The 17,051-nt window shown below is 38.0% G+C and overlaps 1 protein-coding gene and 1 long non-coding RNA gene across 6 annotated transcripts in view; one reads left to right on the top strand and one right to left on the bottom strand.

Moving 5' to 3' along the window:
* Nucleotides 1-17,051, top strand: part of NAV3 (neuron navigator 3) — a 1,719,037-nt gene that overhangs the window by 1,201,760 nt on the left and 500,226 nt on the right. The window lies entirely within an intron of this gene.
* The window catches only part of LOC122815520, a 108,043-nt gene continuing 102,091 nt past the window's right edge, over nt 11,100-17,051 (bottom strand). Inside the window, exon 3 of the long non-coding RNA XR_006366959.1 lies at nt 11,100-11,161. This is a non-coding gene — a long non-coding RNA (uncharacterized LOC122815520). The remainder of the gene's footprint in view (nt 11,162-17,051) is intronic.

The following is a 17,051-nucleotide window of genomic DNA, read 5'->3' as shown; positions in this document are numbered from 1 at the left end:
TCCAGATCCAAGGAGGTGATTGTGCCCCTTTACTCCTCACTCATTAGGCCTATAATAGAGTACAATGCCCCATTTGGGATGTACCTCACTAGACACCTGCAACAACTAGAAAGACCACAGAAGTACCTCACTAAGAGGATTAAGGGCCTTAAACAATTACCCTATGAAGCACGACTAAAAAAGCTCCAGCTCTTCTCAGTCGCTTACCGGCTGCTCAGAGGTGACCTATGCCTGACCTATAGGGCCATGTCAAACCCTGAACTAATGGACATGCTTCACCTCAAAAAAAACGAGATCCTGCAGAACCACTCGTTCTAGCGATTTGAACCTATGCACAACAATAAACAGGACATACTGGAGGGATAGATTCCTGTCCCAGTGACTCCCCTCACTCTGGAATAGAATCCCAATCCATATTCGACAGAGCTCCTCTCTGACCCTTTTCAAGAGAAATCTTGATGAGTCGATGGGTAATCGTAAGTTCTACCCTGGGATCACTTCAGGAGCCCTGTTAGACAGAGGCCCAGGTTACTAATGTAATGGGGAGGCGAAAGCCATCACTCTGTGGCTAGGCTTATAAATGCCCCTGGGCAGATAGCCTAGTACTTACCTATGAACATCAGCGGTAATAAAGTTATATTCACCGTGATACGAAAGTTTATCTATTTCCTCAAGGAAACTCCAGGAGTCACGACATATTTGTTTTTCAGAGTCAAGATACTTTTTCAGTTTAGTATCCACAACTTTAGCACAACTATAAGTGATAGACTGCCACCCATCAACTATAGGCCTAAGGGGGGTTTCTCAAGGTTTTTATGTATTTTTGGTATTCCCAAAATAACAGGAAGTAAGGGAGCAGTAATATTAAATAATGAAATAAATCAATATCAATAGACGATTCTAAAAATAATTTGTTGATATGGGCTCTGATTCTTCTATAAGCACTATTCACTTCATTCAGTGACACTTCTACATATGCTTCACTCATTTGATCCATAGAAACGAATCCCCCACCCTTATCTGGTTTCATGACCCTGATATTACATGTTCTCAAGTCAGTTAATAGTTCCCTTTCATTAAGAGTAAGGTTGTTATCCCTATGTACACCTCTGGTTTTATTCAAACATGCTCTTAAATCCAATTCACACATTTTTTTCAAAAACGCTTACTACTGGGTGTAAAGGAGGATTAAACACACTAGAAATCCTGTGTTCACTGTTACAAAGATTGGTAGCCCCCAACATAATACTTAAATTTAACTTAAGTAGGTATACTTTAAAATCTAATAAAGTCCTTGGGCCATCTGCTCTTGTTGGAACAAACGAAAGTCCCTTGGATAACAGCTGTATTAGTTCTGGAGTAACACCAAATGAAGAGAAATTATAGATCCTAAAATCCCCTTCTGCATTAAGGAGAATGTCTGGTATAGGAATGGTGTACTCCGAATACAATTGGTTTATTTCCATATGTGGTTCTGTTTCCTCGATCTCTGATGGCATTGTTGTTGGCGTTGGTTGTTCCGTTGGTTCTTCCCTTTGCTTGTCCAAGCATCCTGATTAGATGGACCCGGTTGGTTCTGATAGGTCTCTACATCATGCTGGTTTTGCTGTTCTAACCGGTTCGCTCCACCTTACAGCTGTTACATAGAATTCTTCATTGGATTGGAGTGTGAAAATAAGCTTAGCTGCTCAGTAAGTGGTAATACACAAAAACACAGATAAAAAATCCATTTCTAATTATTATGCCAACCTTACTTTCAGTTAATCACTCTAATAGTGTGAATGCATGTCTTATGTTGCTGATAAGGCAATGCAGCAACATTTAAAAATGTTACTGTCTATCCATCAATAAGATTTATACAAACCAGAAAAATAAGTTTAATTCCGAATAAGTGCTTGAAGGCCATTAAAAGTAGAGCAAAAACATTTATTCATTCTCTCATTACTTGTTTTGTCCAGTTCAGGGCTTTGGGAAAGCCAAGTGCTATCCTAGCAAGGTAAATAAGCTAATCCTGCATGGGAGGCCAGCCCACCCTTAGACACAATCCATATAAACCACCAGGCAGTTTAGCAAAACTACAAACTTGTCAGCAAGAGAAAAGTAAACCGAAAGTGCTTAAATGCTTGTTAAAATGAGGCAGGGACCCCTGAGTAGTAAAATGGGTACAGTTTTTCCAGTAGTAAACATATTGTAAAATAAAATGAGTGCTAGAACTTTGAGTGTTTGACAGTTTGGCAGTTTGAACTAATCTATTTGAAAAGTAATTTAAAGAAGTTGTAGGTGCTTCACCGAAATGTCTGAATGTTAGATCTTGGGACCCAGCAGAACATTTCTCTGAAATAAGACTTGAAAGTAATTTAAATTGTAGAGTAGATGTACACAGATTGGGTTTGGACTCCAAGCTACAAGTTTGGAAAACAGCTTGTATGTGAGCTGAGAGCAAGAATTGTGAGTGGCATATACTGTAAAAGTAAACTAAAGAGACAGATGTGACACTGAGAAAGCATTAAAACCATCAGCATCAAGGGAAATAGAAAATGACTCAGTACTTTGGTATAAAATTTTCTAAGGACAACACAGACTGAAAATATACAAGTAAAGGGGGTGGGCTTAACCCTGCAATAATGCTTTTGTTTATAGTTTTTATATATTACCACAAATTTCCACCCTCCTTGAGTATATCTGTCTAAACTTATGTACACTCAAAGTATCAGATTTTGTGCTGAAATGTACAAGCTATTGTATTAAGATAATCACTCATACATTTCAAGGTGGCATAGTAAATCCAGTAATATCATGCGTAAGATTAATATTACACAGTTTGCTAACATTGATGATACGGATCGCACTATGGGCTGTTCTGAATATTCATGAGTTAATACCAGAAGTCATTCATTGCAGTTGAATATTCCATAGAAATCTATACTCGTATAAGTCCTTGGTACTTTGCTTAATCTTTCATTCTTACTGGGATAATTATGTTTCCATTGGGAATGAAGTGACAATTTGACTGTCTCTTTTCAGTAAGCTTTGTAGCTTTGTTTCTCATTTTTCCTAAATGTGGTTTATGGAGATTTTCTTTTTATCTTTGGAATGATCAGATGATTCTGTTTCAGTAAGTGCCACTTTCGAAAAGATGATTTAACCTTTGCAGTTCTCAGATTTCTTTATCGTTTTGCATCTGGATTATGTCTGTCTTTTGTGTGGCACTTGCCATGGATGTAAAACATGTTTAGCTTGTTACTGAACCTTTTACTTTTTCAGCTTCTGTTTCTTTTAAAGTCATGACCTCCTTGTTAAATTATTTCTCCTTTGTTATCTCTAGCAATATGATTGCCTGCAGATGTAATCTGTCACATTCTTTCTTACTGTTTTATAACAGACTTTAATGAGGAGCTCACAGCTCATCTGTCTGTTTCATTTGGACACAACAATAGGTCGCTGATCTTAGTCATACTGTATTACAGTAGACTGAAAAGATTTTACACCGAATATTCACATTTTTCCCAAGATTATATGATCTGATTATATGTTGGAGGGTTGTCCACCACATAAAAATGCTTTTACATTTTGATGTGACTTCCCGATTGACGATCTTTTCTCTACATCTATATAAAGCATTTACAGATCAGTGACATACTTTAAAACCATACCCCTTTAAACTGCAGTGACATTATTCTTAGTGACCATCAAATGTTGGTTTTGATTTTGAAATGTTGAATGTTGTTTCTAATGGTTAGAGATGTGTTATGTATCTGAATTTGTTCAGAAGTAAAAATATGTGGAAATGCTGAAATGCCTATAAAATAGCTGATGCCTATTTTTGACATCTAAGTAACCCATTTTCTACTTAATTAAATGATCCTGCCTATATTATCACCTTTTGATTTTTTATGCGTGTCTGGCCTTGTATTATTGATCCTAAATCAAGTAAAGTTGAATCTAGTTCTGAAAAAGTATAGCACATTAAACTGAAGTATAATATTACTATTACTGCATTTAAACTTCAGCTCTCCTAACACTTTCTGTGCTGTATATTTGCACCCTCTATTTTTATAAGTTGCAGTGACGGTGATGTCATAATGCTAAAGTCATTTATGTTCCTTGAACAGTGTTCTGCCATTTATAATAGCTGCTCTATTTGTTTGTAGTGAAATTTCCTTTAATGCTATTATGCTGTGTCTTGAGATGAACCTTTCTTTGAAGATGTAAAACATTAGGACTCTAGCAAAGGTTTATCCATTTCATATTTATTTCATTTTGGTATGCGTTGTTAGAAGCGCAGTGATAAATCAGGTAGCATTGCCATCTCACAGTATCTGGATTTCTGGTTCTACGTGTTGTTCTTGAGTCCTTGTACGTTTTCCTCCCATCTTCACAGTACAGGCCAAGAAGTGACTTGGTGATCACATACATTTCCTGGGTGTGTGTGTGTGTGTGTGTGTGTGTGTGTGTGTGTGTGTGTGTGTGTGTGTGTGTGTGTGTGTGTACGTGTCATCATTCTGCAGCAGGTACTGGTAAATGAATGAATAATGTCAGAGCATTCTTTTTCAGCATGTATGAGGTCTTTCTCAGTATGTCAAGAAAATTTACTTTTTTTTTAATTTATTAATTTACTGTTTCTGAGGGAGAAAAGGACCTGTATCGACTGGCTAGACAGAGGGACTGAGCTAGTAAAGATGTGCAGTAGGTAAGGGTGATAAAGGATAATGAGGGAAACGTACTCACAAGCGAGGAGTGTGTTGAGCAGCTGGAAAGAGTACTTTGAGGGGCTGATGAATGAAGAGAATGAGGGGGAGAGAAGGTTGGATGATGTGAGGATAGTGAATCATGAAGTGCAGTGGATTAGCAAGGAGGAAGTAAGGATAGCTATAAAGAGGATGAAGAACGGAAAGGCTGTTGGTCCAGATGACATACCTGTGGAAGCATGGAGGTGTTTAGGTGAAATGACAGTGGAGTTTTTAACTAGATTGTTTAGTGAAATCTTGAAAAGTGAGAGGATGCCTGAGGAATGGATAAAAAGTGTTTTGGTACCGATTTTTAAGAATAAGGGTTATTTGCAGAGCTGTAGTAACTACAGAGGGATTAAACTGATCAGTCTCAGCATTAAGTTATGGGAAATAGTAGTGGAAGCTAGGTTAAGAAGGGAGGTGATGATTAGTGATCAGCAGTATGGTTTCATGCCAGGAAAGAGCACTACAGATACGATGTTTTCTCTGAGAGTGTTGATGGAGAAGTACAGAGAAGGTCAGAAGGAGTTGCAAAGTGTCTTTGTGGATTTAGAGAAAGCATATGACAGGGTGCCTAGAGAGGAGTTGTGGTATTGTATGAGGAAGTCGGAAGTGTCAGAGAAGTATGTAAGAGTGGTACAGGATATGTACGAGGGTAGTATGACAGCGGTGAGGTCTATTGGTGGGAGTGACAGATGCGTTTAAGGTGGAGGTGGGATTACATCAAGGATCGGCTCTGAGCCCTTTCTTATTTGCAATGGTGATAGACAGGTTGACAGACGAGATCAGACAGGAGTCCCCGTGGACTATGATGTTTGCAGATGACATTGTGATTTGTAGTGAGAGTAGGGAACAGGTGGAGGAGACCCTGGAGAGGTGGAGATATGCTCTATAGAGAAGAGGAATGAAGGTCAGCAGGACTAAGGCAGAATATATGTGTGTGAATGAGAGGGAGGATAGAGGAATGGTGTGGATGCAGGGAGTAGAGGTGATGAAGGTGGATGAGTTTAAGTACTTAGGATCAACAGTTCAGAGTAATGGTGAGTGTGGAAGAGAGGTGAAGAAGAGAGTACAGGCAGGAAGGAGTGGGTGGAGAAGAGTGTCAGGAGTGATTTGTGACAGACGAGTACCAGTAAGAGTGAAAGGGAAGGTCTACAAGAGGGTAGTGAGATCAGTTATGTTATATGGATTGGAGACAGTGGCATTGACAAAAAGGCAGGAGTTAGAGCTTGACGTGGCAGAGCTGAAGATGTTAAGATTTGCACTGGGTGTGACGAGGATGGACAGGAATAAGTATATTAGAGGGTCAGCCCAGGTTGGAAGGTTTGGAGACAAAGCCAGAAGGGCAAGATTACATTGGTTTGGACATGTGCCGAGGAGGGATGCAGAGTATATTGGGAAGAAGATGCTAAGGATGAAGTTGCCAGGTAACAGGAAAAGGCGGAGGCCTAAGATAAGGTTTATGGATGTGGTGAGAGAGGACATGCAGGTGGTTGGTGTGACAGAGCAAGATGCAGAGGACAGGAAGAAATGGAAACAGTTGATCTGCTGTGGCGACCCCTAACGGGAGCAGCCGAAAGAAGATTAATTTGCTATTTCACTAAGTGGGCTGGTTGGTTGTCACAAATGATGTAATTAACATCAGAAATGCTGTATAACATTTTCAATATTTCTGCTACAATGCTCACTCCATATATCCATGCTTACATCTGTTTAGACTTGTCTGTTAAAAATGTTATTACAAATCTACTTTCTGGGTGAATGTCTGATGATCACATCATCTTGACACAAACTTGTTGAAAATTATTTTGCTATTCAGGTCTGTGATACTGCCTTGCACTGTAGGATTTTACTCAATGCACATTCTATTTTATCATTTAGGGTTTTTCATGGTGTTTTAGGGATACAGTCAGTGACACCCATGGCTCTAGCCCTGACACTTTTTCTGAAAAGCTCCTGGTTTCTAGCTTATTTACTTCCCATATTGCATTTTGTCATAAGTGGAAAGGTTTCCATCTCTGTGCTGGAGTTATTGAATATATTTTCTGATCAGTCTCTAATCTAATTAATAATGTTTACTTTCTATATCCTTCAAATGAGTATTCATAGTTCCATACTAAGCTTCCTCTTTCTATTTTGACCACTGTTGCATGTTGTATTTATTATCTGTAATAGCCCAAGTAGTCTTGCTGTAAGGTAGCTTAGCAGAGAAGGTTGTTTGACAGCTATGTCAATGAAACATTGTTGTTGTTTGTTTTCCTTACCTATTATCTCTTGTTTTCAAGCACTATTTCGTTAGTAATGATTTATCTGAATTGTATGCAGATATTTTATTGATAATTTTTCTAAGCACAATTTTTATGCACTCATAGATTACATCTAGGCAGTTGATACAGTTGATCATTAGTAACCTAGCCATAGCAATTTCCATTACTTGCTACCCCTATCCATAAATATGCTGTGCTAAACCTGGGGTGTATTTATAGTCATCCATCTATCATGTCTGAAGATGATTAATGGGTTACTTTGAATGAACATGGTATCTATTGTAGAGAAGAGGAATGCTTTGGGAGGAGTATTTATTCCACAAGGAGGTTCTGTTTATGTTACAGTGGAGGTTCAGGTCTCTTGCATGGTGTTTATGGTATTACAGGTACTGCAAACATGTAGGAGTTTTTGCAGGACAGGGTCATTTGAGGCCTTGAAGGCTAGATAGACTCACCCCATTAGTGTCTATATGAGATGAAAAAGAGAAAGAGAGCGTTAAGGTGTTCTGCATAGTTTATGGCTGGATCGTGTGTTTAGCCTGGCTTCTGCAAAAGTAAGTATTATAACCTGTCGGCCTAATAAGAGGGGAGTAAAGAGGGATGATAACATCATTAGATTTAAATGATATCCCTTTGATAATCAGCTGGACTATATGGAATGATTTTCTAATGAGGGTACATATATGATGATAAACAGAATAGTATATCATCTACAAGCATGCCAGGTGCCTATTAAGTGTGTGAGTTTTCTGTGGGTGCCACAGTACGTAGGTTATGTTTTCCAAAGGACACACAAGGCTCACTTTATCACATTTAGCTTTAGACCATGTCCCAGACACAATTTATATTTGTTTGCCCATCTTGCAGGATTTAAGAGTTTTCCAGAGAGTTGATGATAGTTCTCGTGTCACAGTCAGCTACAACATTTTTCAGACAAAGACCATTTTTGATATCATCTTTGATATGAAATAAATAAATCACAAACAGAATCAGCTCCAATGCTGATCCCCAGGGAATACCAGTAGTAATGAGACTTTTAGAATAACGTGTGCCCAGTATTCATTTGTAAAACTTTGTCTGTGATCCAACTGATGTCCAGTAGGTTACATGGTGGATTTATACTCTTGATTAGTTTGCCTATAATCCCCTGGAATGAAGGAAGAACATCATGGCAAAAATTAGGAGGTGCAGCACCCAGCAGGATAAAAGCACTCTCATCAAACTAAACAAACAACTCAGAGGACAAATAAAGTCTACCAAAGCCAAATTTAAGGTAAGTTTGGCCTCACAGGCCAGGGACAACCACAAAGCATTCTTCAGCATTGTCCGCAACCTCAAAGGCAATACACAATTGTGTGCAGACCTCATTGTAAATGGAGCCACCTATACTGTGCCAGAAGATATAACAAACCTCCTGGCTGATGAATTCAGTTCCAACTTTACCCCTATCTCCCCAAATTCATCTTTAAATTTACCCCTCTCCCCCCTCAACCTTTCCTCAGGAAATATCATGAAATATAACTCCCTCTACTCTCACTAGGGAACAGGTCCTAAATACTCTCTCTAAGACCAAAAACACTGCATCAATGGGCCCAGACAATATCCCAGCATCCCTTCTAAATAGCATAAAATATAACCTATCAGGGCCTCTGGAATTGCTATTTAACTGCACTCTCCAAACAGGCATTGTGCCTCATGAATGAAGAATAGCAACCGTCATCCCTCTGCACAAAGGTGGGCAATCTACAGACCCTGGAAACTACAGACCTATATGTGTCACTAGTCTTATATGTAAAGTCATGGAAAGAAGTATCACAGAAATGATCAACAGAGATATAGTAAACCTCCACACACTGGACCCAACCCATTTTGGTTTCGTCCAGGGAAGATCATGCCTACTCAACTTGGTGGACTTCTTTGAGAAGGTCACCAAAGCAATGGATGAGGGCAAAATCATTCACACTGCCAACCTTGACCTGGCCAAGACATTTGACACAATACCCCACTCGGGCATTGTTGACAAACTCTAGAAGTTAGGTGCAAATGCGTATGTCACCCGGTGGATAGCCAACTGTTCACAGACAGGACCAAGGAAGTTAGAATTGTGGAGTCCACCTCAACAAAGAGGCCAGTCACAAGTGGAGTCTCTCAGGGATTAGTCCTTGGACCACTTCTGTTTGGCATTTACTTCTCAGAAGTCAAGGCCAATCAATGTCAGTGGTCTGTGGCTGACTAAATTTGCAGATGCCTGCAAATTAGGAGGTGTCACACTAACACAAATGTTCTCCAGGAGGGGCTGACACGGACAAACAACTGGTGTCAGAGCCATGGAATAAAACTAAATGCCAGGAAATGCATAATATTATGCTTTGGAAAGTCATCCATCCCTTGTAACTATCACATTCACAACACACCTCTTAGAGTTGACCCAATAGTCAGGGACTTAGGGGCACACATAAACAGTAATCTAGCCTTTGACCATCACATCTCTACAGTGGTGAGGAAATCATTCTGTGTTGCACAACTTATAAACAAAGGTATGGCATCTAAGTCCAAGGAAGTCATTATTCCACTTTATTTGACATTTGTCAGACCTAATATTAAGTACAATGTCAACTTTGGTATGTACCTAACTAGGCATATACAACAGTTTAAATGTCCACAGAGATTCCTCACTAAAAGAATACAGGGCATAAGTGAAATGTCCTATGAAGATGGCCTCAAGGCCCTATCCCTGTATTCTGTCTCCTACAGGCTTTTGAGGGGAGATCTGAACCTGGCATACAGGGTGTTGTCAGACCCCACTCTGATGGACCTCCTGCATATCCACAAAACAAACAGCACCATAATTATCCATTCTAAAGACTTAAAACTTGCCTGTGAAATAAATAAGACCTGCTGGAGAGATAGGTATGTATCCCAGAGACTACCCCATCTATGGGACAGGCTCCCCATCCATTTGAAGCAGAGTTCTTCCCTAACCCAATTCAAGTGCAACTTGGACAATTGGATGGGAAACTGGAAATTCATCCCTGGTTTGGCACCTATGTCTCTAATGGACACAGGCAGCCTGTAAATGGTTCATCTCCCAGGCCCACTTACACTTACCAAGGGTATCAGAGCTTGTCAAGAGATTTGGGATGCATGGCTAGGCTTAAAAAGGCCCTTGTGGTCATTAGCCTAGTAAGCACATATGAACCTACGCCCTACGCAGACCATGTCAAAAAAACTCCAGCTTTACTCCATCGCATATCGCCTATTCAGAGGCGATCTCTGCCTAACATACAAAGTTATGTCAATCCCAGAGCTGTTGGACATGCTCCACTTAAAGAAATCCCAATCTCTCTGAGCTACATGCTGTAGGGACCTAAACCTTGTCACTACTATAAACAGAACATGCTGGAGGGATAGATTCCTGTCCCAGAGACTTCCCTTACTCTGAAATAAACTACCTATCTATATCAAACAAAGCTTCTCATTAGCACTTTTCAAGAAAAATCTTGATGATTGGGTGGGAAATAGGAAATTCACCCTGGGGATCACCTCTGTGGCTCTGCTCGACAGGAGCACAGGAAAATAATTTTCTTGGGTGGCAAAAGCCAGGGTACCTTTTTGGCTAGGCTTATATAGGCCCTAGGGCCAATAGCCTAGTACCTACCTATGAACTTATGAAAAGGTACAAAGGTTTTGGACAGGTCAATTAAAACTGTGTGTACTGATTTGCTTTTATCTAATGCCTCCGAAATTTTTTCAAAGAAGTCTACTAGGCTAGGCAGGTAGGATTTTCCCTTTACAAATCCAAACTGGTTTGGGTCAAGGGATTGCAAAATGCCGGTATCTTTGCTCCATAATGATGCATCCCGTTACCTAAAAGATAAGACTGGTAAGGATTAGGGGGTTTTCAAGATGGCCGCCGTGCACTGAACACACACTTTCTGCTGCTCCTGTATCAACTAACTCTATCCGCTCAAAATAACCCACATCTGGCATTAAAACTCAAAGGAAAGGAGTATTTTCACTTAAATGTGGTCAAAGGATAAGATGTAGAGCTGCATTTTGGCCAAAAAAGTTAACTTTTAACTTTTTCTTCAAGTGCTTACCTGTACTCACTCTGTGGAGGGCCGAGGCTGCATGGTGGAATCCTTCTCTTCAAAAGACTGTGCTCTAAATAAGAGAGGTTAAAAAGGAAATCTTTAAACCACTCAGCTTTGCTCTAATTCTGAAAAATAATTCACTTAGTGATGGCTAGCCAGCAAGAATCCATGGATGCTACAACTTCAAAAACTAAACTTTCTTCTGTAATTTCCCCTGACAAGGATGTAGTAGCTAAGAGGCAAAGAATAAATAAATCAACACAAGAGCTAAACAAAGGGGCTGCTAAATCTAAAGGTTACTCTGCACTTTCACTTGATGACATTAAGGTTGCACTACAACCTTTGCAAGAGGATATCAGGCTATTCTCAGCCAAATTAAACTCATTTGGTTCAAACCTAGACCAAATTATAACCAGAATCAACCTCATTGACAACAAAACTGAAGAGAACTCGAAGCCAATACAAGATTTACAAACTAAGGTAAATGCAAATGACAAAATTATCAGTGACTTACAATAAAAAATAATAGACTTAGAAGCTCGCAGTAGGAGAAACAATATTTTAATACGTGGCATTCCAGAAAAGTTTAACCAAGCTCAACTACCTGCCATACTAACTGAGATTTTTGAACACATTACTGAAAATAAAACTCTTGCTAAGGAAATTACCATTGAAAGAGTCCACAGAGCATTACGAAGAGCTCAAGATGAAGCTAACCCTAGACAGATCTATGCAAAGCTCCTTAATGCTGCACATGTTAATATGCTTCTTATGGCTGCAAAGAAAAAAAAAAAGAACATTTCATGGAGAGGGTTGTTGTTTGTCTTTTCTGCTTTTCCCGGTTAGGGGTCACTACAGCAGAACTCCAGTCCGCTAATGATTGGCAGTTAATTTTTATGGTGCCGAGTTGCCAGACTGATGCCCAACCTTCAGCTAAGGCATGCCCATTCACGCATGTCTTTCAGAGGCCACTCAACCGCGGGGAGGACATGCAGACTCCACACAGAAGGCACTCCAGCCGAGAATCGAACAGGAGAACCTTTTGCTGTGAGGCAACAATGCTACCGCTGTACCACCGCAGCTAAGAGGGTACAGGATTACAATTTCATAGGATCTGCCACAGCCCATTAAAGTTCAGAGACAAGCTTTAGCCCCCTTCTGTGCTTTGCTAATTAAAAAAACAAATGCGTTTTCAAATGAAGTACCCAGCCATCCTTTCCTTCAACTACAGTGATCAAAAAGTCCTAGTTCATTCTGTGGATGAAGCAAAGAAAGCATTTATGCAAACTTTCAAGGAACTACCAGATAAATAAGTCTTATGACAAGGCTAGCAAAATATCAATACAATGTTAATACAGCTTCTATCTACTGTATATTAATGTCTGTGAATGCTGGCAGAAGAAAATAAATCATAAATATTAGTTGCATTTCTCTTAGCTCTGCAGGGTAATTAGTACTCCTAATTAAGCCCAACATACCCTGACATCTATCCAGTTCATTTTTTGACATCATCTGGTTTTTCTGGGGTTGCTTGTCGTTTTTGGTTCTTTCAGCGTCTCATGGATCCGTTTTTTGCATCCTGTGTTGTCTCCTGAGGCCTGTCATGGCATGTTCTCAAGCTCCACGAGTGTTACTTAAGCCTCCAGGGCCTTTTTAGCATTCCATAACCCAGAATGCAGCTAAAATGTCGGCTGATGACGTCACGTGGTCAGAGATCATGGGAAAAGAAGCAATGCATTACTGGGAATGCTACATCGCAAATATGATGAAATGGATCTTTTAAAACACTTTCTAGGTATACTTAGATGCTGAATACTAAACAGACACTAAAGGACACTGGTCAGGGTAATTTTAGTAGCACAACAATACGTTTAAAAGTGTATTTTATTTGTTTTGCTTTATGTAGTTAATGCAGGTTATGTATGTATTTTTTATCTCTCCTAATGTTTGCCAAGGGTACTAGCTGCTAGTACAAGGGTCTAGGGAACTACTAAAGGGGTGGTGAATACCGCACAATGTGGCTGGGCTAATATATGCCTTCGGGCAGATAGCCCAGTACCAACCTATGAACCTATAAGTATCTAGTACTAGTTAAATTGCTATGCTGTCGAATAAGCTCTGTGTTAATTTTGTTGACTTGCCAAGTTGCTGTTCTATAAATGCTTTGAATCTTACAGAGGTGTAATTTATGGCTAAATGCTTATAAACATAGTTTGCTGTCCAGGCAGTCAAAACAATGTTTCTGGTCTCAGGTGGCACAAATACAAATGCTTTGTAAACTCAGCTGATTATCTTAGTAGATTTAAAAAGTGCCTTAGCATGTATTAGGTGCTAATTGGTGTTTAATACTAGCATTTAGTTGATTCATTCTTCTGTTATAGTTTTTCCCTTTGTAAACTTCCTGGTTCAGTATTATATTCAGTCTTTGTAAGCTGAACTTTCTATTTTTGAACAGATGTGAAAAAGCATTTCATTGGATTGTGCCGTTACCCTTGAAATACCAGTTATAGTAACACATGTTCTTATTGTCTGAGATTAGGTGTATTGTTATTGTCTTGCTTTATAGTGAGTTGGCCTCAATTAATGTGAAAAATTATTATTATTACTTTATATATTACTTTAACCTTATCTGCCTATTTGCATAGCAAAAATTCCAAGTTAAGTATTTGGTATAAATGCAGTATATATTAAGTCTTTTTGTGATTCTGCTTCTTTTTCTCCCTAATTAACTAACTTTAACTCTATCTTGCCTTTAACTGTCTATTCCCTACTCATATGTTACTCTTAAACAGCTTTTGGAGTGGCATGAGTGTGTAGTTGTTTAATGCTTGTTGGCGCTTGGACTATTGTTGTTAATATATATGTCTCCCTGCTCTTCTCATGTAACATCCTTTTTAGACAAAAATGTTTAATAACAATTTACTTGTATCTATTGCAAACCTATACAAAAATGATTCAGGGTGACTGGTGGTTAGGCACGGGTTTTAAGGTGAGCATGGATACCAGAATAATAGTCCTGATTATATTTTATTTTCTGTTGTTCATAAAAAGACTAATTACCACTTGGACCGTCTTTAGTAAAACTCTTCTCTTTAATTACCTTAACAATTATCTGTTTCTTAACCCTTTAGTCAGATGATTAGTGTGAACTCCTGGAATGTAAACGGCCTTCAGGAAATTAAAAAAAAAAGCTGGTTATGCACCTGATTTATCAGGATAAATCTAACATTGTCTTTCTACAGGAGACCCATATAACAAATGATAAATAGGATAATATAAAAAAAATGGATTAGACTTATTATATCAGCGGGCAATTGCCTAGCATCAAAAGGCACCACTATTTTAATTAAAAAATCCTTTCCTGGGAAATACTAAATACCAAACTTGACCCAAATGGCAGATGGTGTTTATTCTCCTGCTCATACCCTCAGGTTAAATGCCCTGTACTTTTCTTAAATCTGTATAGCCCATGTTCAAATCAACATGTGTTCATCTCTGAAATACAAAATTTACTACTTCAATACCCTGATCATCTTTACATTATTGGCAGCGGCTAGAGTGCACTCATTGACCCCTTGTATGATAGCTCAAATAAAAACAGCCCTCCCAAATAACTGCATCTATTCAAGATATGATGAATAGTTTCAACCTAGTTGACCCTTTCTTAATATATGATCTAGACAGGGATTCTAATAAGTTCACTTTTTACTCGGCCTTACACAAAGTTTGGTCTAGAATTGACTATTTTTTGATCTTGGATGTTTTCTCTAATAAAATTACCAACTTTGCCCTTGAGGCTAGATCTATATCTGATCACTCTAATATAATACTTTGTATTAATCCTACTCAACACTTGAACTATGACAGCAGGAATCCCACTTGGTCACTAAACTGTAACATTCTCAAAAAAGATGATGTTCTGCAGGAGGTCAACGACTATTTAAAACATTTTGAAGCTGAATCTTGTTTATCCACCATTCCTTTAGATATACAACGGGCAGCAGCTAAAGCGGTCATTAGAGGAATACTCATACAAAAAGCATCTTATTATAAAAAGAAAGAAAGATTATACATCAACAATCTTGCCAAAGCAAGAGTTTAAGACAACTAATGCCCAATTGCAAAAGTGTTTTTCCCTGATCTGGAAAATAAATTACATGAAGTACAAAAAATATATATTACGTCCACTTGCAAAACCATTCTTTGGTAGAACTGAAACTTCTTCATAGATACACGGAATGGGCCCAAACTCCCTCCAGAACTCTAGCTAGATTAATAAACATCAAAGAAGGACCAAAATATATAAAGGAAATAAATTATAAAGGGAAAAACCTGCATAGAAATAAAGACATTGTAAACTATTTTGTAGATATCTTCACTGAAATTTACAATCCCAAAAACCAAATCCAAAAAGAACATTGCACAGAACTTCTTAATAAGCTTTCTGTTGCAAAATTATCTCCAACACAAGAAACCCTCTTAAACAGTCCTATAACACTGAATGAAATAATGTTAGCTATTAAAAAACTTAAACCTAATAAGGCGCCAGGCCCCGACAGCTTTACAGGTGAATTCTACAGAACCTTTTGTAGTAAACTCTCTAAAATTCTCCTTAACATGTACAATTATATCATATCTGAAGGGATTACGGACAAGTATATGAACAATTCTAAAACTATTTTCATTCCAAAACTGAACTCAGACAAATCTAACCCTCTTAACTATAGGCCCATTGCCCTTATAAATGTGGGCATAAAAATTCTATCTACCATCTTTGCTAATAGAATCCAGAAAATTATGGCTTCAATCATTTCTCCCGAACAATTGGGATTTATGAAACAAAAAATGAAAAACTAAGCACCTGGAGCCACAAATACCACAAACTTCGACTTTATTAAACAGAAACTAATCCAAAAAAAAACACTTAACTTATTCACCGCATTTTTCGTCAACCATGTAACTTCTTCAGCAAAAACCACATCATAAATAACTTCCCCTTTATATACATATTACCCCACACAATTATCCAATCACATAAAAAATTCACGCTGACTTAATTATTCATGAAGCAGTCACAAAGGAAGCTGTTTTTTAAAAAAATATATATGTAAAAACATTTCCTATGAACACACTTGAATAATTTTTTATATTTAGGTTAGGGATATAGGGCTGTTCGGATTAAAATTTTTATTATGAAAGACTAGCTATGTTGTAGACTTAATTATTTTTACCACAAGAGGGTGCGCTTGTATCATTTAGTACTCACACACACACACACACACACACGCATATATATATATATATATATATATATATATATATATATATATATATATATATATTTGATAATTTTGTATTTTTATAAACCTGTTGAATGACTTTATAATATAAGATGATAGTTTATATTAGGATTTCATATATAATATATTTTAACGTAGATTAGATGTAAATAACTGTTGTTACTTTTTAGAGAAAATGTTTTTACATATATATTTTAAACAAAAAACAGCTTCCTTTGTGACTGCTTCATGAATAATTAAGTCAGCGTGACTTTTTTTATGTGATTGGATAATTGTGTGGGGTAATATGTATATAAAGGGGAAGTTATTTATCATGTGGTTTTTGCTGAAGAAGTTACATGGTTGACGAAAAATGCGGTGAATAAGTTAAGCGTTTTTTTTTTTCAAAAAATATGTATATGGCAAAAGACACCATGGCAGAGGCACACAATGAAATCAGCTGAACCAAATATTTATTAAATGTAAGCGCTTTCAGGCAAACACGCCTTTCTTCAGGCAATACAAAACAGTTAAAAAAACAACATTTAAACATGATACTATCCAATCACACTTAGTAGTTTACCCTCCTTTTCCTCAGAAGAGGTTTTAAAGGCACAGTTGCATTCAGACCAGGGTTCTTATCTGCCCCTAATCTAATGATCTATTTAGTTTCATTACACT

Source organism: Protopterus annectens, chromosome 11.part0 (assembly GCF_019279795.1).
Source record: "Protopterus annectens isolate FY-2018-M chromosome 11.part0, PAN1.0, whole genome shotgun sequence".
NCBI classification, from domain to species: Eukaryota; Metazoa; Chordata; order Ceratodontiformes; family Protopteridae; genus Protopterus; species Protopterus annectens.
This window is presented reverse-complemented; position numbering and strand designations above follow the sequence as displayed.